At 45.4% G+C, this 22,996-nt stretch overlaps 1 protein-coding gene across 3 annotated transcripts in view; it reads right to left on the bottom strand.

Annotated features, from left to right (window-relative positions):
• LOC138300266 (VPS10 domain-containing receptor SorCS1-like) overlaps positions 1-22,996 on the bottom strand; it is a 2,596,073-nt gene that overhangs the window by 2,423,208 nt on the left and 149,869 nt on the right. The window lies entirely within an intron of this gene.

The raw sequence follows: 22,996 nt of genomic DNA, 5'->3' as shown, positions 1-22,996 counted from the left end.
CCTCTCCTTCCACAATGCAGTCTCCAGCCCCCTAGAATGTGTCTGAGACCGGGGCAGGAAAGGCAGGGTTTTGTGCACTACAAAGACTTTCCTTTGGCGATTGCTACTTCAAAGGCAGAAATGAGTATAAATATAAGACCTAAAACCTCAGACTTTTTAGAATACTTCTAGATCAAAAGGAGACTCTGCCAAAGAGAAGAGCTGAAGAGCAGTGAGGAGGAGTACTGCCCCTTTGCTGTGTGTGCTTTGCTGGGTTGGCCTGCAGTTGCTGTGTCTGCTTTTGAGAGGACAAAGACTGGACTTTGCTGTGTATCCTGCTTGTGAGTTTTCTCTAAGAGCCTGGACTGAGCTTGCCTCTGGTTAAGAAGTCTTAGGGACATCACCTGACAGCCCCTGGGTTTTCTTGCTTAGGACAATGACTTGTCAAGAGGTACCCACTCCAGTTCCTGGGCCCTTGGAAGTGAAGTCTGGCAGAAAACAAGAAGAACCAGGCACTCCAACTCCGGACGACTCCAGAACCGGTGCCGCTGCCTGACTCTGCACTGTTGCCTGCACCTGAAGCCGTGGTCCCCGCTAAAGTGTGAGGACCGTGCCTGACACTGTGTGCCCGATGCCGCTGCTGCACCTCTGAAGTCCCACACCATTATGAGTCCTGAGTGCCATGTCACCGATGTCCGTGACACCCGATGCTGCCGTGGTGCCTGTGGCCCCGTGGTGTGACTGCAAAGTCACCCCATTGCATCTTGAACTGCTGGGCTAATCGACCCCGCTGGATCGTAAGGAACTGGGACCTCACCGCTGATGCTGCCTTACCTCCGCTGCCTCCATACGGATCCGATGCCTTACCTCCCGGGCATAGCAATATGGAACCAACGCCTCACCTCCTGCGTAGCAGTACAGAACCAACACCAGACTGGCTCCAGATACACCTCACTTTCTGACTCCGTGCCACGTCTTTGACTCTAATGTACTGTACCTGGGGTCCATGCACCTTCGTGACCGACATCGCATTCCCTTGCAAGTGGCATAAGACTGTTGGGAATGACTCCGTCATGACACCATGATAAGCACCAGTTGGAGCTATTGTGCTTTAAGTGCTTTATTTGAACTTAATCTTTAAAAATTCATATTTTTGCTTGTGTATGTTGGATATTTGTCATTTTGGGCGTTTTATTAGATAAATATTGGCTATTTTTCTAAACTGTGTGATGTCCATCTGTAGTGTTTTCATGTTAATGTGTGTGGGTACAAATACTTAACACATTGCCTCTAAGATAAGCTGACTGCTCACGCCAAGCTACCAAGGGGGAGAGCAGGGGTTATCTTAGGAGTGTGACTCCCTTACCCTAGCTAGAGTGAGGGTTCCTACTTGGACAGGGTGTAAACTGACTGCCAGCTAGAGACCCTGTTTCTAACAGGAGATATACAATTTTAAAGGTTTGTACAAAAATAGTGCTTAAAAGTACAAAGTGACATTTATGGTCATCTGATCATGTTGGACAGGGACAAAGTTGCAAGTTCAGACTGACCATGATGGAGCACAGAGCAGACACAGGGAACAATTTAGTCCTGCTGAACAAAGCACCTTAAGTCCTGGTTGCAGAGAGTTGTGAGGTACCATGTCACGGTGCATTGTGCAACAGATATTCTGAGGAGCTGTTGGGCTGCGATACGAAGCCCTGCATCAAGGATGCATTGTGCATCACTGTTTCTGAGGAGCCCTGGGGTGAAGTCCTGCGTTGAGGATCTATTGCGCAGTGGCAGTTGCTAGAATCTGCGGGGTCCTGCTCTGGGGATGGATCGTGCAAAGGCAGTTTCGATGTGAAGCTGAGAGGCGATGCATTGTGTAGGTTCTGCTAGGACCACAGCTGGGCTGGCAGGCGACCTTCAGGCCCACTTTCTGGGGTGGCACCACTTGGGCGGTTAGGATTCACATTTGGCAGAATCCAGGTGCAGGGTCCGGGTGGTTGGAGCCTTTTCTGACCTTGAGGCTCTGATCTGGAGGCTAGCCAACTAGCCCTTGGAGTCTGGTGCTCCTTGGTTTACGATGTTCTCACTCAGCCAGCAGGGCTGTAGAGTAGCAGTCCTTCTTGCAGCAGAATAGCACAACAGTCTTTCTTCGGAGTCTTCCACAGGTCCAAAAGGTCCAAATATGCACTGGAGAGTTGGGTCAGAGGGTCCACTACTTATACCCGGTGGGCACTTTGAAGTTGGAGATGCTTCTACTATCCTCTTCTTACAGAGGCGTCTGGAATTTCCTGTCCTCTTGTCCAGCTGCCCCAGCTGGCCTGGGATCACAAAAGACTAGTGTAAAATTCTTTGTGAGTGTGTTGAGGCAGAATCTTTTTGATGTGAAAATGTGATAGGTGAGAGCTCCGTCCCATTATCAGGTCAGAGATGACCCATTCTGCCAACGCCTACTACCCATTTATCTCTCTGCCTGGGAGTAATACACAAAGACCACCTGCAAGCTACACCTAGTCATGTGACCTAGGATACAGGCTGCAGGCACCAAATGCTTGGGACAAGAAAATTACAACTTTCTAAAAGTGCCAGCTTCAGAATTGTGATTTAAAATCCAACCTTATCATTAAAGCGGGTTTTAAATTACAATTCATTAGACACTAAACTCAACATTCCCAGCTGCTCCCAATTGAAAGTTATCATTTATTAAGTGCAATAGGGTAACCCAGTGTTGTCGTTTGGAAGAGGTAGGTCTTGCAGCAGTGTTAAAAACAAATTTGTGTGTTTCACTACTAGGGCATGTAAAAGTTAAAAGTATGCATCACACTTTTTAAATACACAGGACTCTGCCCGATGAACTGTTTAATGACTACCCCAGGGGTGACTTTTATGTATTAAAAAGGAAGGGTTATGGCTAGCAAAAGGTCAATTTTGCCATGTACAAAATGGCAGTTTAAAATGGAAAACAGGAGGGTGAGGGCAAAAAGTCCAGGGATGAACTTGCAGAGAGGTCCAAGTCCAACAGTACCCATTATGTATGTTTTCCATTACATGTTGTTTTGGTGCAGTTAGCTTGGAAAAGTTGTTTTAATGCAGTTAACCATGAGCACTGATTGGAATTAAGATGTGTAGGCTTTGTTTACTTTTCTTGAATGAATTGTTAATACAACAGTGGTCAATAGCGAGAGTCTGTAGATTTAGGCAAGTCTGTATTTGCAGCACTTACCCCATAACTATGAAGTTACTGCATTTGACACATAATTAGCAAAATTTGCAGATTTCCCTAAAAATTGTACTATTTGTATCTGGAATGGATGAAGTTATTACTGATATAATTAGCATTTGAACAGATACATTTGATAAACGTGCTACATAATATGGTCCTCCGTGCTGCAGGGTAGCCCTTGTAGAGTTAAAGCTGTGAAAAGTGTTTTGTGGTACATCATTATGATGCCAACATCCAAATTTCACAAGCAGCCATGAAATATTTGCACGTTTCACAGTTTCCTATGAATACGGTTTTTTCTACAATTGCATTTCATATGGTAGAAACACACTAGGGCTGTGAAAATAAATGTATATTATTTAGATCAATTGTGCTAACAAACGCGCATCTTCACTTTACTTATTACAGTGCAAAATTCAGATTCCTGAGTTCTCCTGAACGAGAACTGAGAAAAACTCTTTTTCCTGCCTCATAAATTGCACCTAAAAGTTAATTTCCATTGTTGAGTCCAGCACTCGCATCGTTATTCCCCCACTTTCCTTCTCATTGCTCCAGAAGATCGCCACCTCTAGCTATGCTCTTACTTTCACCTTATTCACAGAACTAAAATCGGCAAATATGCTATTTAAATAGTACATAATATGTTATCAAATTTACAACAAAGCTTAATAATGCAATGATTGTTAAACAAAATGCAGTAAATTTAATTTAAGAGCCACATGACAGGAAACATGCAAAGAACGAAGCAAATGCGGAAATGCTGTCAGCCTCTAAAAGTAGAAGAATGGAGCTCTTCGAATGAATTGCTCACTCTAACACAAAGAGTTCTATTGCTATCAACACGCGTGCCCTCGAGCACCGATTCAATTGCCCCTGCATTTAGGAGGAAGGAGAGGAAGATGGCAAAAGTATACAATTTAGGAATTTTTTAATCCAGTGTTTTTGTGACTTGTACTGAATTTATAAACATCGGAAGCAGGCTACAGTTATACATACCTTATTAAAGCAACAAAGTGCTTTAACCCAGTTGTGTTTCCAGAGGTGACTGAAACAATTGCATTTTAAAAGTTTAACATAAGTGAAAGGAATGTATCCTACAGTACGAAACTCAATGAGTGTTTCAGTCTAGCACGTGTTATGCCTCAAGACCGTTTTTTAACTCCTTACATATTTGTCTCTCTCTTCATCCTCACTTATTTTACCTAAGTGAGGTTCTGCAGTTGTCTTTATTATTTTTTCATTTCTTCTACCTAACACTATATTCTTTCTCAATAAGGTGACATTTACTTCTGCACCCTACTTGTTCTCTCTCGTCTCGTTTTTTTTAGGTCTTGCCTGAAACAGCACATGTGCTGTCATTTTCAAGACATTTTGGCGGTGATTCTAACCGCGGCGGGCGGCGGTCGCCGCCCGCCATGCGGTTACCGCCAAATGACCGCACCGCGGTCACAAGACTGCGGCGGCCATTCTGGCTTTCCCGCTGTGCTGGCGGGCGACCGCCAAAAGGCCGCCCGCCAGCACAGCGGGAAAGACCCAGCAACGATGAAGCCGGCTCCGAATGGAGCCGGCGGAGTTGCTGGAGTGCGACGGGTGCAGTAGCAGTAGCACCCGTCGCGAATTTCAGTGTCTGCTATGCAGACACTGAAATTCTTTTTGGGGCCCTCTTACGGGGGCCCCTGCAGTGCCCATGCCATTGGCCCCGCGGCACCCCCTACCGCCATCCTGTTCCAACAGGATGGCGGTAGGGGGTGTCAGAATCCCCATGGCGGGGGAGCGCGCTCCGCCGCCATGGAGGATTCTCAAGGGCAGCGGAAAGTCGGCGGTACACCGCCGACTTTCCGTTTCTGGCCGCGGCTGAACCGCCGCGGTCAGAATGCCCAGCGGTGCACCGCCAGCCTGTTGGCGGTGCTACCGCGGTCATTCGCCCTGGCGGTTTTTACCGCCAGGGTTAGAATGACCACCTTTGTTTACTAAATACAGAGCTCGAAGTTGGCGGGTTGGAGGGACATGATATGCCCATACTTTTTTGATTTATGGAAAACCGTTTCCCTATGTTTTGTAAAAAGACAACCATCCCAGCAGGTTTAATTCTGATAGTTTATCTGTTCAGCTGAAGAGTCAGTCATTGAGTCTCCTGTGCTGTAAAACCGCAGCCAGCTAAACAAGCATTACTGCTAGGGTGCCTGCTTGCCTAAAAGAAATCAAAATGAACACAAATTAATCTGCAAATTTAAAGGGTAATCTGAGAAAATAAAGGATGGTTGCAAGCTGGTAGTGGTTTTAATTGACCGAATCACTGGAAGCTTTGTGATGACGAAGATTTATTCTTTTTGAATGATAGTGCAAAGAGTTAACAACTGAGCTGTGTGCTTTTCATTTTAATTGTAATTATATAGCACTTACTACCCCTGACAAGGTGATAAAGGGACAGTTATGTAAAATAATTTGCATTAAGTGCAGTCAGGGCATTATTAAAATCATTTTGGAAGCACTATTTTATCTTAATCCTTTTTGCACATTCTGTAGCAATCTATCCTATACTGTGTGTAATGCAAGTTTAAAATACTGACTTACATATTCCCAGTGCTTTCTGTCACAGGCTATTACCTCTTATCACTAAAAATACATGTCTCTATTCCCCACTGCACCAACCACGATTTAATTATGTGGCTACCTGGTTACACACAGAGCTCTACAGTGCATTAACTAATAGAGATTTCATAATGTACTATAGTGCATTTCCACTGAGTAACAACTTTTTTTTTTTTAAATCATCTAAGCTGTGCTTTCTTTTGTATCTAGAGGGGTGTGACAAAGGCCCCTGCCACAACCACAGTGGAGGTAGGGGCACCCACGCTCCAGTGGACCCCCTCAGCAAAGCTCCAGGCCTGAGTGAGCCTGTAGCAGGGGCCCCTCCATATTCTGTGCAGGAGGGCCCCTTCCAGTTTCATTACGCCACTGTATACGTAGCTACCAGACAGTGAAAGACCAAATTTACTTACAGAATATTTTGATTTTTTAGCCACACCTTTGACCCCGCCTCCATGCTTACTGACCCTGTTCCAATGCATGCAGCATCACAGTTCCCATACTTTTTTAATTGCAGTTCGACCGCTGATTAAATGAGTCTTGCAGCCAGCCCATTGCTTATCATTGTCACCCTTATTTGCTGCCTCCTGATTGACCAGACGTGACTGTTTCACTTCATTTTTTTTTGTTCGGAGCGTGAGTGTTTGGATTGATCCATTCACTGATCGCTTCATTTGGACTGGTGTTCTTCCTCTGCTAATGTTGTGATTGAGGTACTATTTTTTCTTTTTTTTCCCCCTTTTATTGCTGTTCGTGTTGCTTCTTTCCTCCCTCCATCCCATTGTCGGTGATGCTTCTTCCTTCCCAGCTTCCATACTCCTGTTATCTGAGACGTTTTTCCCACCTACTCTCACATTCTCCTTGTTGCTTTCTAAGTTGTAAGTATTGCTTCCTAACTCCGACCCTCCTGTTGTCCATGTTGTTTCCTCCCTTGCATCATGCCATTGTATGTGTTGCTTCTTAACTCACACTTTGTAGTTGTCCGTGTTGCTTCTATGCTCCCACTCTCCCATTGTCTGTGTTGCTTCTTAGCTCTAATTGTCCATGGTGCTTCTTCCCTTTCAACCTCTTTCGCGTTATCCCTGCCCCCCCCCACCATAAGAAAAAAAAGCTATAGTGCCCCCATCACTGACCACATCATACCTCTTTTTCCTAACTTTTGGTCATGCTGCACAGCCACGCTGCTGTACAACAAGGTTGTTCGACATTGTCAAAGCCAATAGCTCTCATGTGAGTGAGAGCTATTGTTGTTGTAATTTCTTGTTCTTGTGGTCCCTGTCAGTGTCACCCTCTGATGTATATAAACATCCCATAGTCTTGCCTGAATGTAGTTACAGTCTTCACCAAGAAATGTTCCAAATGGACAAAACTTTCACCAAAGTTACGATCACTACTAATTTGAGCAGAGGTTCCTTTAATCAATTGTGTTTTCTACAAAACGTGCAGAAAAGTGTAATTTGTGCAATGGTGCACATAAAAGTTCAGTCCCACAGAAATCTTTAAGTTGGCATTGCCTGTATGTAAACAAATTGAATCAATGTATCTCTTGTGATGAGACAAGCAATGCCTGTGCACTATGGGTCTATTGTTCAGTTGACATTGATTTACTAAAAATAGGGTAGAGAAATTGTTTTTTTTGCAGATCATATATATAAAATACAGTGCAAATCAGCTATTTTTAATTAAATTTGCATTTGCCTAAATTAAGCAAAAAAGGCAGGATTGAAAGACATGGTCTGTGATATTAGTCAACCTTTGATACTAAAAACGTCCAGTGACTTTATATGATGATCAGATCTACAATTTTCTTGGTGGGACAATATTCATATTATGAAGATGAGCCTTGCTCCCTAGTTTAATTATCTTCCTGCTGAGCTTCCTGTAATAGTCCTTAAGAGCACTCTCTCTGAAACTGATTCATTAATAATGAGGTCACCAAGGCTGAGACACTTGCCCCCCAAACTCCAAGCTGACAACTTTGTCCAAGGTCAGAGGCTTCCATAATGAAGTACTACTGTTTAGCTCACAAGCTGGTTCAGGTTGCCAGACTGCTGCTTCAATGTTTGACCAAACCACTCTGGAGATTGAGAAGTATTTCTTGTCTTCAGAGTGAGATTTGGACCTGGTACATAATGAAATGAAAGAACTGTAACCTAGTCTGTAACCTAATAATACATGCTAACATCATGGCCTGTGTTGGACATGGCTCTGCTGAGGGAATTTCCCTAAAATGTTTTTCTTTTTTTCCCAGTCTTTTTTGACTCTCTGCGTGTGACCTTAGAACTCTGGGCACTTAACCATTGTCTGGCAGTGGGAAAGTGGGTATGCCCATCCTACCTATGATAGGAAGGGGTGGGTAAGGATATGGTTGAGGTGCTGTACCCTGGAGGGCCCTGTGAAACAGGTATACCACCTACCTGGGGTGGGTACAGTCCTGGCTCCTAGGGAGATATGCAAAGAGTATGCAACCCACAAGAAGCACCCGTTAACTATGCCCTAGTCCTGGGGAAGATGCCTTCAGGGGTGCTAGCATGCGTGTGCTCAGCGTGGCAGTCTCGATGTGGGGACCAACTTTGAGCTGCCTTATGCCTTCCCCAGAGGACCCCAATGGTGATGCTGGTGGTAGGCCAAGGGCAGGGCAGGTATACAAAGTGCTACCCTGTTCTGGCAGGGGAGCAGCCCCATGTAGGTGTCCCCTACTTAAAGCGGGGGTCGGCCACGTCCATAAGGGTGGACCAGTCCTCTACTAGTGGCCATGGGGCACTGTTCCCATGTATGGGCAGGCGGGAAGTGCGTGTGCACGTCCTCCCTTGGAGGGGGAGGTGACACTGATCAACCTGTATGGGTCATGCCATGACAGGACACAGGGTATACACTGGGGCCAATGGGCCTTCAGTGGTACTGTGCCTGTCATACCAGGCCAGTTGGAGCACACTTACATGATGGGGGATTTCATGTATGTTGCACCTGGCACAGCTTGCCAATAGGGGCACCCTTGTCAAGGGGCTCCAGATCATGTGCAAGTGGGCTATCACATGCATGAGGAGCTTGGCATAGCTGGCCCCGAGGTGCCAATTTGCTGCAGGACATTATACGCTTAAATGAGACCGGCACAGCTTGTTAGTGTGTACATATTTGCAAACAGGTGTTTCATGTGTGAGCGCCAACACGTGTGACTTGCTTGGGTGCACAACTTGCAACTTGATATTTTTCCTGTGTAGATACGGGAGCTGGTATCACTTTCCAGGGTGTGCACATTTGCGCACAGGTACCTTAATGTAGGATCTGAGCCTGATGGAGAAGGCAGTATTGGTGCATGTGTACCTTTGCGGTGGCTTTCTTGAAAGTGCCCCACATGCCCTGGTGGGCATGGGTGTGCACCGGGATATTTGTGGCCAGGGAATGCCGAACACCCATGTGTGTTGGCACTACCCAAGAGTGCTGCTCTACCCATAAGGTAACATGTGAGAATGAATCTTATTAAGTCTGGCTGCAATAGTGGATTGCAGGCAGCATCATGATGTTTAGTATCGTTCGCCTCAAAGTGGCAAACCCCTTCCGATGGTAAAGGTAGTTTTGTCATCAATGTCCTACAAATACCACTTCAGGGAAGTGAGCATTCTGAGTTCTGAAGTGGTTCTGGTGTCTCATTAATTTGACTTCATTCCACAGGACATTGGGGTAGCGAACATGTCTGCATTCCCCAGGTGACTGCTATAAAATTTAAACATTCAGAATGACAGATCCCTGCCATTTGGGGCCTGGATAGATTATTTGGAAGGAGAGGTTTTTGACACTTGGCCTCAGAGGCAGAGCATGGCCCCACTAAAGATAAATTCTCTGCATTCCAGAGCCTCAGGGCAGACAGGGAGGACATCTGTGGTTCTAAGGCGAACTCTTTGAACCACCCCTAACTTCAAAGGAACGATCTAGTATAACTAGGGGTACTCATCATCTGCAAGTCAGAGTAATCTTTATGGTGATGTGGGACCAGTGCTGATGAACTGTGTGGGCACACTGCCAGAGGAATCTGTTGTTCCTAGGAGGATAAGTGTCTGAGTAGGGGGCCCGTGCTCCCCTTCCTGCTTAGAGACTGGCCTGGGGTTGATTGCCTGCTGCTGTCTAGTATCCTGAAGGATAAATCTCCAAGGGCAGGTTGGCTTGCCCTCTGTTCTCTGAGAAGGACTCTGGGACATCAAAGATGTCCTGAGAGGGACTTACATCCACAACCAGTAATATCTAGAGAGTGGTGCCCTCTGTTGCATCTACACTGTATGCTGGACTTCACCTGGCAGCAGCGACATTAGTGTGGCCTAAGTATTGTGTATTAAGACCCGTATTGCCTTGTGCGGAGTTTGCCAAGGACTACCCTCACTTCAGGTGAGTGGCCCTTCATTGTGGGGACCACTGCACATGGAAACGTCTTGTAGTTGTGGAAAGGATCACCTGGTGTGGGAACCCCGGGTGGCCTGCTACTGTTGAGTGTGTTACATTTCTCTTGTGTGAGCCTCAGCTGCATGCTCATTGTATGCGGTGCCCTGTCCATTGGTTGCAATTCTCGGGGTGGGTGTGCAACCTGAGTTGTGCTGTACTTGGCCTTGTATGGCATGACTGAACTTGCGTCAAAGTGTGTAACTGAGGAGTCTGCAGCAACTTCAAGTCATCGTGTACTAGACAGTGTGCCTCCTTCCAGAGAGGTACGGAACCCATGTTCCAAGTATGACTGGATGATCTTGTGTGACTCAAGTCATTGTGTGCTAGATGATGTGACTCGCAGAGGGGTGCAGGATTTACATCCTTTGTGGGAGAGTTGGGGAAGGTCTGGTGCTGTTCAAGTCATCAAACACCAGATAGGAGCCTCTGTCCAGGAGGAACCATCTTGGGAATTGGTTTGTAATCCGTGACACAGTCAGAGTGACCCACATAGGCGGACCCCTGACATTGTGCCTCCTTTTTGTAGAGGTACAGCACTGAGTAATTTGGAATTGTAACCATCTAGGGTCACATGAGTCTTCATGTCGAAGGAGTGACATGTTCTGGTACTGGAGGTGTATGCCTAGTAACTTGTCATGTGCAACTGGGAGTGTTGAGGACGACTCATGTCAACAAGCCCGATGGCGCCTCTTTGCTCTGGAGGTGCTGAAATTGGTAACTATTTAAAAACATTGAACTGTCCGGCTGAGCTGGACACCTTGGTGTCTAAAGGCGTCACCAGTGACCCTTCACCAGTTTTTTGCAGACCTCTGGGTGAATCTCTTGTGGAGAGCCTGAACTTCACCTTCTTAATTGTTTACACACTGTTGTCTTTCCTTTCCCCCACCTTGACCCCGGAAGTCTGAGACTTCTGACTTAGCCTCAAGCGGCCGCGTAACCAGGGAAAGTTTGATGCAATCTTTGGTTCATTGGGGGCATGATAGCCAAAGCTGATTGGTGGATGAGTGGTAGTTTGAGATCCTGGGTGCTTGCAAATACAAAGGCATCCACTATCCGGATATCAGGGCACTGCAGTAGGGTACTAGGAGTGACTGTGTACAAGTGAGTGTTTACACACATGCTGGCTGATACCCGTAGCACCGCACTCCGGAGGAGAATGGATGCCCAGGTGTGAGTGCGGGTGAATGCAAAGGCAGCACTGTGGTGCTGCTTGTCATGTTTATCCTGTCAGGGAGTTCTTACATTTGGCGTTACATTTAGTGCAGCTTCGGTCGCAGTGCTATGCAAAAGTGTTGTAAACCTTCCGTGTACATTTAGCTGATAACATTGTGTTAGAAATGGGGTTTTTGGTTGGCAGTCAGGTTGCCCTCTGTCCAAGCAAGAACCCTCACTCTAGTCAGGGTAAATCACACACAATCCAAAATCAGCCTCTGCTCACCCTCCGGTAGCTTGGCACGAGCAGTCAGGCTTAACTTAGAAGGCAATGTGTAAAGCATTTGTGCAATAAATCATACAACACTATAGCATAACACCACAAAAATACACCACGCAGTGTTTAGAAAAATATATAATATTTATCTGGGTATCTTCAGGTCAAAACGATCAAAGTTGCAATACGAATTTGTAAAGATATCACTGAAAAGTGATAGAGAGTGTCTTAAGTCTTTAGAAAGTAAACAAAGTCTCTTTCAAACACAAAGTACCTGGTTTCTGGTGGAAAATCTCCTCAGAGGGCCACAGGAGAAGAGGAGAAGAGGTGCGTGGAAAACTGGTGTGTGCGTCGATTTCTCCTCAGCATACACGGACGTGCGTCGTTATTTTCCACGTGGGGAGTCGGGCGTCGTCTTCCGGCGCGCGGACAGTCTCTTACTGGGGTTTGCGGGGAGTACCAGATGTCCCGGGTCTGTGCGTGGATTTTCCTGCTTGTTTTCCGGCTGCGCGTCGTTCTGCGGGGCTGCGCGTCGAAGTTTCGATCTCACGGCAGGCGTCGCGTCGATTTCTCCAGCGGAGTCGGGCGGCGTTGTCCTTGCGAGGCCATGCGTCAAAGTTTTGATCTCACGGCAGGCGTCGCGTCGATTTCTCCAGCGGAGTCTGGCGGCGTTGTCCTTGCGAGGCCGTGCGTCAAAGTTTTGATCTCACGGCAGGTGTCGCGTCGATTTCTCCTGGAAAGTCGGGCGGCGTTGTCCTTGCGAGGCCGTGCGTCAAAGTTTTGATCTCACGGCAGGCGTCGCGTCGATTTCTCCCGGGAAGTCGGGCGGCGTTGTCCTTGCGAGGCCATGCATCAAAGTTTCGGTCGTCCCGAAGACGTCGCGTTGATCAGCGTCGGTGTGCGGCATTTTTCTTGCCGCGGAACAAGCTGTGCGTCGAAAAGTTCGGCGCACGGAGCGTCCAAGAGGAAGAGAGAAGTCTTTTTGGTCCTGAGACTTTAGGGAACAGGAGGCAAGCTCTATCCAAGCCCTTGGAGAGCACTTTTACAGCCAGACAAGAGTTCAGCAAGGCAGCAGGCCAACAGCAAGGCAGCAGTCCTTTGTAGAAAAGCAGACAGATGAGTCCTTTGAGCAGCCAGGCAGTTCTTCTTGGCAGGATGTAGTTTCTGGTTCAGGTTTCTTCTCCAGCAAGTGTCTGATGAGGTAGGGCAGAGGCCCTGTTTTATACTAAGTTGTGCCTTTGAAGTGGGGGTGACTTCAAAGAGTCTCTAAGAAATGCACCAAGCCCCCTTTTAGTTCAATCCTGTCTGCCAGAGTCCCAGTAGGGGGTGTGGCAGTCCTTTGTGTGAGGGCAGGCCCTCCACCCTCCCAGCCCAGGAAGACCCATTCAAAATGCAGATGTATGCAAGTGAGGCTGAGTACCCTGTGTTTGGGGTGTGTCTGAGTGAATGCACAAGGAGCTGTCAACTAAACCTAGCCAGACGTGGATTGAAGGGCACAACAAGATTTTAGTGCAAAGGAATGCTCACTTTCTAAAAGTGGCATTTCTAGAATAGTAATATTAAATCCGACTTCACCAGTCAGCAGGATTTTGTATTACCATTCTGGCCATACTAAATATGACCTTCCTACTCCTTTCAGATCAGCAGCTGCCACTTCAACAGTGTATGAGGGCAGCCCCAATGTTAGCCTATGAAAGGAGCAGGCCTCACAGTAGTGTAAAAACGAATTTAGGAGTTTTACACTACCAGGACATATAACTACACAGGTACATGTCCTGCCTTTTACCTACACAGCACCCTGCTCTAGGGGTTACCTAGGGCACACATTAGGGATGACTTACATGTAGTAAAAGGGGAGTTCTAGGCTTGGCAAGTACTTTTAAATGCCAAGTCGAAGTGGCAGTGAAACTGCACACACAGGCCTTGCAATGGCAGGCCTGAGACAGGGTTAAGGGGCTACTGAGGTGGGTGGCACAACCAGTGCTGCAGGCCCACTAGTAGCATTTAATCTACCTGCCCTAGGCACATGTAGTGCATTCTACCAGGGACTTACAAGTAAATTAAATAGTCAATCATGGATAAACCAATCAGTAGTACAATTTACCCAGAGAGCATATGCACTTTAGCACTGGTTAGCAGTGGTAAAGTGCCCAGAGGTCAAAAGCCAACAACAACAGGTCAGATGAAATAGGAGGGAGGAGGGAAAAAGTTTGGGGATGTCCCTGTCAAAAAGCCAGGTCCAACACATTGGAAACCAGGGTGCACCCTGATTTTATGTGTTATAGTGATTGTGGGGAATTCTAGGATGGGTCCTGTGCTGACAATGTTAGGCACCTTATGTGGGTGCGGAGAAGGAATATACAGTTTTCCTTATGTGTTCATATAGTAGTAGTGTTTAACACAGCTGGGCCTCATATTGTGAATCCACTGCAAATTGGGACAAAGGTCCAGAGTTACATTTTATCTGTTGTGTGTTGAATACAATGTTTTATACATACTCTGTGTTTGAAGTCTCCTTTGTGCCTTACAGCGTAGTTGTGGCGGGGAAGTGCTGTACCTGTGCTTTATACATTTCCTTTGTGATAAGCCTGATTGCTCTGTGCCACGCTACATAAGGGTGAGCACAGGTTATACAGTCAGTGTAATCATCCACCCTTGATGGGAGTGGCTGGTTCTGCCTGGCTAGGGTTTGCCTCAGCCAACTAGAATGTGCTACATCCAACAACCTGGTATACTGTTTACAGAGTATTTGACATTTTTTTTCATATCTCCAAAAGGATTTCCCTTGGGTAAATGTTGAGCTTAAAATTAACTGGGGACACCACCCCATACCCTGGCCACCTCTTCCATTAACAAGTACTTCTAGATTTGGGAAAAATTTAGGGGATGTTTTTAAGGCTGTATAGGGCCACTAAAAAACCCACTGCTCTCCACAACAGTATCTGAGGCCCTTAAAACCCAATGGCACGAAAACCTCTTATAATTTGCAGATGAAGCATGGTCTGAGATCATAACATTCTGTGACAAAGGGCTCAGACAGGCAATACTTAAATACATTTAGGACATGATATTGCATGAGTGCCATTGGTCTCTATTCATACTACACTCAGCCAGCTTGAGGCCTTCCTCACAGTGCTGAAGAGTCAGGCAACATGATTGCAAAATCTTATATTGTTTGGTCCTGTCCTAATTGTACTTCGTTCTGGTCACAGGTATGGGCCTCACTTAGATCGCCCTACACATAACACTTTCTGAGTTTCCTTTCTCTGCTGATCCCTCAAGCATCATAGATACACACATTGGAAACATTGGTTTGCCACAGCCCTCATTCTTGCAAAACTGTGCACACTGGAAGATGTTGTTGGTGCTGACCCACTCAACTTGATTTGCAAAGATGATGGATATGAACAAACTTAATGAACAGTCTGATGTTTTTGTTGCCCCGAAGGGCCCTTTTTGGCGCTGGTGAAAACCTGATTAGCTGACCTCGACATTCTTATTTTAGATTTAGACCCTATACCCTACTCTTTACCAGTCATCCTAACTACTATTTCACTGATATTAAATTGATCACTTGTGCTTCCCCTCACATACTGAAGGTGGTTCGATGCTTTGCTAATTAAGTCTTGTCTGTAAGCTTGCACTGCAGTCAAGACAGCGTACATATGCCACATTACATGCAATACATAGAGTCCACTCCACTATATCCCCTATATACCCTCATCTGGAGACTCTGCACTCCCAGAGTATCAAGAGGCCTACACGCTAATATTAAATGCATTAATCAAACAAGGTTAGGTGCCCCTATGTGGAATAAGTCAAGGGACTACAATTTTGTGACCCTGCATACATATCCAATTAAGGTTATGGATAGGTCCTCACCCATGGAATTGTGTGGCGTGCTTTATCATTGGAACCCTCACCCTAATATGATAGTGCATCTGGGGGGACTCAACAGGACATCTTTGAGTTCTTTGATTTTAAAGGGATGAAGAGAAATAAAATCTAGGATATAACCATATAAAAACTATTCAGTAGTTGTCCCCCTGGTAAAATTAAAAATACTTGTTATTGTACTAGTACTGTAATTGGGTGTATATAGGTAGTGATGAACTATGTGTCCTTTATTGTGGTCTACATTACTGCCATCATTGTTTTGACCATAATGGTCATGAGGGCTTCATCACAACCAGAATATCTCTAAACAATATAAACAGGAAACCACTAATGAGCCCCCGATAGTAACTTGTTTTATGATTCTTAGTGTACAAAGTCATACACACCCTCATGGAGACTTACACCCATGGTAAGACCCATCCCAGTTTGAATATATAATAGCCAGATAGGGTGCGTGGTGGGGTTGGCAAATGCAGGTGAGCGGATAACATTGTAAGTATACCATACTGACCAGGACTCTTGATGCAAGTGTGACTACAGAGCTGGTCCCACCACACACTAGATGGGGTCATTATATACTCCAAGTGGGTGGATACCCTACCAAAGTGTGGGTGATATCCTGTACACGGTGTTGTTAGTGCCATAAGATATAATGCACTTGTAATACATCAGACGGCACATCCACGTTTGTGAGGAATATCCCATCCCCCCAGACGCTAAATAAGGGCCCTAAGTATAAGAGTTGTTTAGCCCCTCCGGAGCTTTGAAAAAGAGGCTCAGAATTTAGCAATCCGTGGCTGTGGCTCATGGTAGATAATGGCAGTGCAGAAACTGAGCGAGACAGGAGCCATATTTGGGGCCCATGTTCATACCTCTTCAGCTCAGAGGTTTATGATGTTTTTGCTTAGGCTACAATTGTATCTCGACACAGCAGAAAGTGCCTAGCTTCGCAACTCCTGTACTTTATTGACTAGGGGATGCATGAGGCAGACCGTTCCGACGCCGACATAATAGTATTTAAAAATAGAACACAAAAACAGCACATTTATTTATAGAGCTAAGGCTGCTGCAGTATCTAAGAGATTAAAAAAAGATTCATATCTCTGAAACAATGATACATTTTTTAATAAGTTTGCGCTAGGCTGAGAGCAGAGAGGAAACCCAACAATGATCCCATTTTCAATTCCAGCAGCCAAAATAAATATTACATCTTCCTGTGCTGTAGTTTTTTGTTAAGGATCGTTAGAGCGCGATTTATGGCAAGAGATAGAGGCAGACAGACTGCTCGGCAGGCAGCAGACAGGAAGCTGCTGTAATTCTCGCACAGAGCAGCGCCGCGGCACCCTAGCCTTGACTTTGAGGAACTAGCTGCAGACGAGAACGGTGCCGAACAATGACACCAGAACGAAAACAGCACAGCATGTCGCTCGCCTGCGAGAACGGTTTTCACCAATCAGGGTGTGGGAAAACAGACAACAGAGCTTGTTTGATCTAAAAAAGCAACATATTGAACTGTGCAAATCATTATCGATTCCGCCCTTACACTGAGCACCGAACAACATATCAGTATCAGGCATTACTAGCACCAAAGATATGACATAGGCAGGAGGTTTGCCGTATCCCCATATGAGCATTTTTACATAACCACCTTCTAGTCATCCGAACAAGTACTGACAAGGACAGTACCCCTGCATTTTCAATTGTGGTAATCTTTTGGGTGAAGGATGAACAATTGCTATGTGTATTGTTGTGTGATACTGTGTGTACGTGGGTTGCTGTGAGGTGGGATAGCTGAACGTCTTAGATTCTACTGATATTTAACGGCTCAAAGTGTTGTTGGACATACTACAGACATTGTGTGTGAACTACAGCCTCCATAGTCCAGTGAGAGTGGCATACCTTAGAGGGTTAATGCACTTGCCGTAAAGACTGGTGCACAAACTGCAGGTTTTGAAATAAATCACAGTACTGGCTCATAATGTAATCCCTTGTGCTACAATTAAAAATGGACTGTTAAAATATATACTAAAGTCCAATATTGAATAACAAGGAAATGTAATGTTTGTGCTACGTAGAAGGTCAGTAAGTATCATGTAGGTGTCATATTTTCAGATAATTATTTGGGCCAAACTCAGATGTGCGTATGCATTACAAAGCAGCTGCTTCGGGGCAAGTAGGCACATTAGAAGGCAACGAAATAAACACGGTTCTAAATAAATAATGTGATTGGAGCCGTGATCTGGGCATAAACTGCCAGTGAAAGTTTCAAACCCGGTCGTTGAAGATGCCAATCTTTCATCCTTCTGAATTGACAACAATGTGCACCATTAAAATGCCTAATGTTAAATAATGCAGTGCATAAAAGAGCAGTATTTTTGAAAAGCTGTCAGGATTGAAACTAAGTCACTCACACATGATGTGTGCCAGGCTCAGAGTCAGTGCTCGAGTGCACTGGCGCTAAAGGGTGATCTTGGGCTGCCTCTCACTTAATTTACATTTCTAGTTATCGGTCTTTCCCCTCATTGCGTTTGGACACTACACCCTCAAAATAGCACTGTAAAACAAATGCACGTGACTCCTTCCACTCTCAATTAAAACTGCACGAGGAGCATCAATAACACAGCGAGCATAAGCAGAACTATCCCATTCATCCTGTCAGTAACACCCCCGACAGCATGATCAGAATTACCAGATAATGTGCAACAATACCCCACAGAGGCAGGACAGTATCACTCAATACAGCATGAGCTATGGTGTCCCGAAGTACACTGCTGAGTAGGATTTGTCAGAGTCCAAATGGCATCAGAGATAACATCCAAGGCATCGTGAACAATATCACCAGAAACACGACCAATCACAGACCCTTGATTATCGGAAGTATAACATTGAGCGCAAGCATTAGTGCCCCAGACTGCATGAGCGGCATTACTCATAGTGATTACTCATAAATCATGAGTAGTAAGAAAACCCCAGCCAGCACCAGCATGAGAATCAATACCCGAGACAGTATCATCTGTGACCAGCAACATGTCGAACTCTCTTTTCAAGAGCACCGCCTCTGCGCCTGCCTGAGGTCGACCATAGTAGCATCGTTGTTCAGCGGCCAGAAGTAAGGGAGTAGCCAGAAAATATTTTTTTTTTTTAAAACGGAAACATATTTCTTTTCGCACCGAGGATGCAACCCGGACACAGAGGACCTCATTAGAATAACTATGTTTTCCCTTTCATCCTTCTTCAGTCCATCTATCGGTTTACCCATCACTCTAATCATTCATCCATCTGTCCATCCTTTCACCCCTCTACACACTCTCCCACCCCCGCCAAACAAAACTTTTTCCACATCTTCCATAGGCCCATCCATCCATACAGTCATCATTCCTTTTATCCATCCGTTCACTCCACTCCAGTCCATTTTTCTGCCCTTTCATCACTTTATCTGTTCATCTGTTGAGCCTTTCATTCTTCCATACTACGGTGCACTCTTCCACCTTTCAATCCTTTCACCTTTCCATTATTTTTTATCCTTCCTTTCACCTTTTTCCCTTTCATCCTGTCACTTTTTCTTCCTCTCCCTAATCTGTTTCTTCTTTCTGTTCATCTTTTTTCTGTTATCCTTACTTTTTTCTTTTTTTTTCTCTTTGTTACTCTTTCTTTATTTTTCTACTATTTTAATTATTTTTCTTTCTTTGTTTTCTTCACTGTGCACCCCATCACTTTTTATAGTATTGCCTAACAATGTTATTTATGAGCATTTTATCTGCAGACATACAGAGAAGAGGCCTATAAGTATCAAATTAACATATAAGTATGATGCCTTTTACTAGGGAAGTGGACCTAGTGGCGTCCCCCATAGCTGGAAGCATGACTGAAGTAGCCTGTGACCTTGGAAGCAGGTTAAAAATATTGCAGGCAGGCACACTGCATGCAGAGGCACCCTGCTAGCAGGCAAGTGCCACTTCCAGACATGACTCACAAAATATGGTAGTGAGTCACAATGCAGAGGCGAGCAGTAAGTTACAGTCTGAAGCTATGCACATATGGCAGAAGTGCGAAGCTTGCTGTGCTATTGTTATAGGTGCTTATTTTTAGGCATTTGGAAAAATAATAAATATGTTTCAGATAAATAAACTCATAAAACTGTCTAGCGTATGGTCTGCTGTTAGACCTGAAAGCCTTAGGGTGGTCACCCCTAACTTTTAGCCTGCCTCCCTCCATTTTTTGGATTCTGTTTTTGCTGGTTTTTAGCCTCTTCACACTTTACCACTGCTAACCAGTGCTAACGTGCATATTCTCTCTCCCTTTAAACATGGTAACATTGGATCTCACCCAATTGGACTATTTAATTTACTTATAAGTCCCTAGTAGAGAGCACTATGTGTGCCCAGGGCCGGTAGATTAAATGCTACTAGTGGGCCTGCAGCACTGATTGTGCAACCCACTTAAGTAGACCCTTAACCTTGTCTCGGGCCTGCCATTGCAAGGCCTGTGTGTGCAGTTTCGCTGCCAATTCGAGTTGGCATTTAAAAGTACTTCCCAAGCCTAAAGCTCCCCTTTTTCTACATATAAAACACCCCTAAGGTATGCCCTAGGTAACCCATAGGGCAGGGTGCTGTGTAGACAAAAGGCAGGACATGTACTTAATTAGTTTACATGTCCTGATAGTGTAAAACTCCTAAATTCCTTTTTTACACTGCTGTGAGGCCTGCTCCCTTCATAGGCTAACATTTGGGCTGCCCTCATACATTGTTTGAGTGGTAGCTGCTGATCTGAAAGGAGTAGAAAGGTCATATTTAGTATGGCCAGAATGGTGATATAAAATCCTACTGACTGGTGAAGCTGGATTTAATATTACTATTTTAGAAATGCCACTTTTAGAAAGTGAGCATTTCTCTGCACTTAAATCTTTCTGTGCCTTACAATCCACACCTGGCTGGGTTTAGTTGACAGCTCTTTGTGCATTCACTCAGACACACCCCACACACAGGATACTCAGCCTCACTTGCATACATCTGCATTTTGAATGGGTCTTGCTGGGCTGGGAAGGTGGTGGGCCTGCTCTCACACAAAGGACTGCCACACCCCCCTACTGGGACCCTGGCAGACTGGATTGAACTGAAAGGGGACCTGGTGCACTTCAAAGACACTCTTTTAAGTCTCCCCCACTTCAAAGGCACATCTGGGTATATAAACAGGGCCTGTGCCCCTACCAACTCAGACACTTCCTGGAGAAAAAACTTGTAACCAGAACCTGCATCCTGCCAAGAAGAACTGTGTGGCTGCCCAAAGGGCTCACCTGACTGCTTTCTGTGAAGGACTGCTGCCTTGCTGTTGCCCTGCTGCCTTGCTGCTCTCTGGCTGTGGTGAAGAAGTGCTCTCTGAGGGCTTGGATAGAGCTTGCCTCCTGTTCCCTGAAATCTCAGGACCAAAAAGACTTCATCTCTTCAAGAAGGACTCCTTGTGTGGTGAAATTTGATGTACAGCCTGCCAGAAACAACGCACAGCCTGCACCATGGTGAAACTTTCACTGCACCCCGAACCAGAACAACACAGCCCAACTTCGCAATGGGAAGATCGACGCAGCACCAGTGTAGCGACTGGAAAATCGACGCATGGATCAATGGATCGACACCCAGCCAAGCTGGAACGACGCAGCCTGACTTCCAGAGAGGAATCAACGCAGCGCCTGCCGTGCAGTAGAAAATCTGATGCAGTGCCCAGCAGATCGACGCATCTCCTGTGACTTTGTTCTGGCAGCACAGGAAATCCACGCACCGTCCCCGGGGCATCTGAAATACCCGAAGAGGTTCCACGACCGAGTGCCGGAAATTGACGCACAGCCATCCCTGCGTGGAAACTAAATGACACTTTGCCGTATGCGACCCGAGGAATCGACGCACACCCCTTTGTTTCCACGCTTCTCCTCCTATGCGGCCCTTTGTGGAGATTTTTCACGTGAACCAGGTACTTTGTGCTTGAAAGAGACTTTGTTTGCTTTTAAAAGACTTAATACACTTAATATCCCTTTTCAGTGATATCTCTACATTTACTTATTGCATCTTTGATTGTTTTGACCTGCATTTATCCATATAAATGTTATATATTTTTCTAAACACTGTGGTGTATTTTTGTGGTGCTATATGGTGTTATTGTATGATTTATTGCACACATACTTTACACGTTGCCTTCTAAGTTAAGCCTGACTCCTCAGTGCCAAGCTACCAGAGGGTGGGCACAGGATAATTTGGATTGTGTGTGACTTAGCCTGACTAGAGTGAGGGTCCTTGCTTGGACAGGGGGTAACCTGACTGCCAACCAAAGACCCCATTTCTAACATTTGTGATTGTACACAGCAGCATCATACGCTTGTGAATAGAAAGTGTTTTCATCTCGCTGACCAAAGCATGTTGTGCTTTAAATAAAAGTGAGTTTAGGTTATTCATTTATAAAACACCACCTACCTCTACAGAACACCTGACGGGACTCAGGGCACATCTTGATCACCTGAAGAGTTATGCAGAGTGTTAGAGTATGGAATGAACGGGTTGCCACCCCAGAAAGACGTTTTCTGTGTTCGGCCATTAAACATCAATTTTCTTTAGTTTGCCACCATTTATTTGTATCTCCAACTTTCCTTAGAAAAATTATGCTCTGCAGGGCAACTAAACCGCAAGCAGATTTTCAGTATTCAGTTTTCAGCGAACATTTTTTTATTTAACTTCATTATCCATTTCCATGTTATGTAATCGGTCTGGGAGGAATCAGGGTGTAGTCGTAATGGCTATTGTACTTTGATGAGTAACGATGATCACTATGAGAACCATGTGTGGAGTGTTCTTGTCCATGCTGCTGGGCCTGGAAGGATGCCACAGAAACTACAAAATCCCCATACTCCACAGTTGTCTTACCAGAATCTAAAATTCAATTTCATATTAGTTGAGATCAGTCTGTAGCTGTTACATTTTAATAAAAATTAAAAGTGCAAAAATCTCCTCTTCAGATACTGCCTCCCACAGAACAGTTGCATAATCAGTTGTATATTCTGCTAATAAAAGTTGCCTTCAACAAAGCATCAAAGAATCAGAGACTTCTGGAGCCAGAAACACAAACCCTTTTCAATATAGCAAAGACAAATGTTGAAGGCTTCAGCAAAGCCTGACACCAGCCAGACCCCAGCAGCACCAGGTGCCATACAGACATCGCTCTTCCCAGACAGACTGACACCTACATGGACTCTCCAACCATCCTCCCATCAATACCTCACTCTACACTGGCCCTCCAGCTGACATCTTCCGTCCGCTCCGAGCGGGTAGAAAATGTTAGAGTTTTCTCTCCAGAACTGTGAAAAAACATATGGAAAGGTAAAAGGTAGCTCTGGATCCATGTTGTTGTTCCCCATCCAAACAGGCCTGGTGTGGTGATAGCAGTTGGAATCTGAGATTGTAGCCTTCCAGGAACCC

The sequence above is a fragment of the Pleurodeles waltl genome, chromosome 6, assembly GCF_031143425.1.
Source record: "Pleurodeles waltl isolate 20211129_DDA chromosome 6, aPleWal1.hap1.20221129, whole genome shotgun sequence".
Classification (NCBI taxonomy): domain Eukaryota; kingdom Metazoa; phylum Chordata; class Amphibia; order Caudata; family Salamandridae; genus Pleurodeles; species Pleurodeles waltl.
Note: the sequence above shows the minus strand (reverse complement) of the source record. Positions and strands in the feature narration are given on the sequence as shown.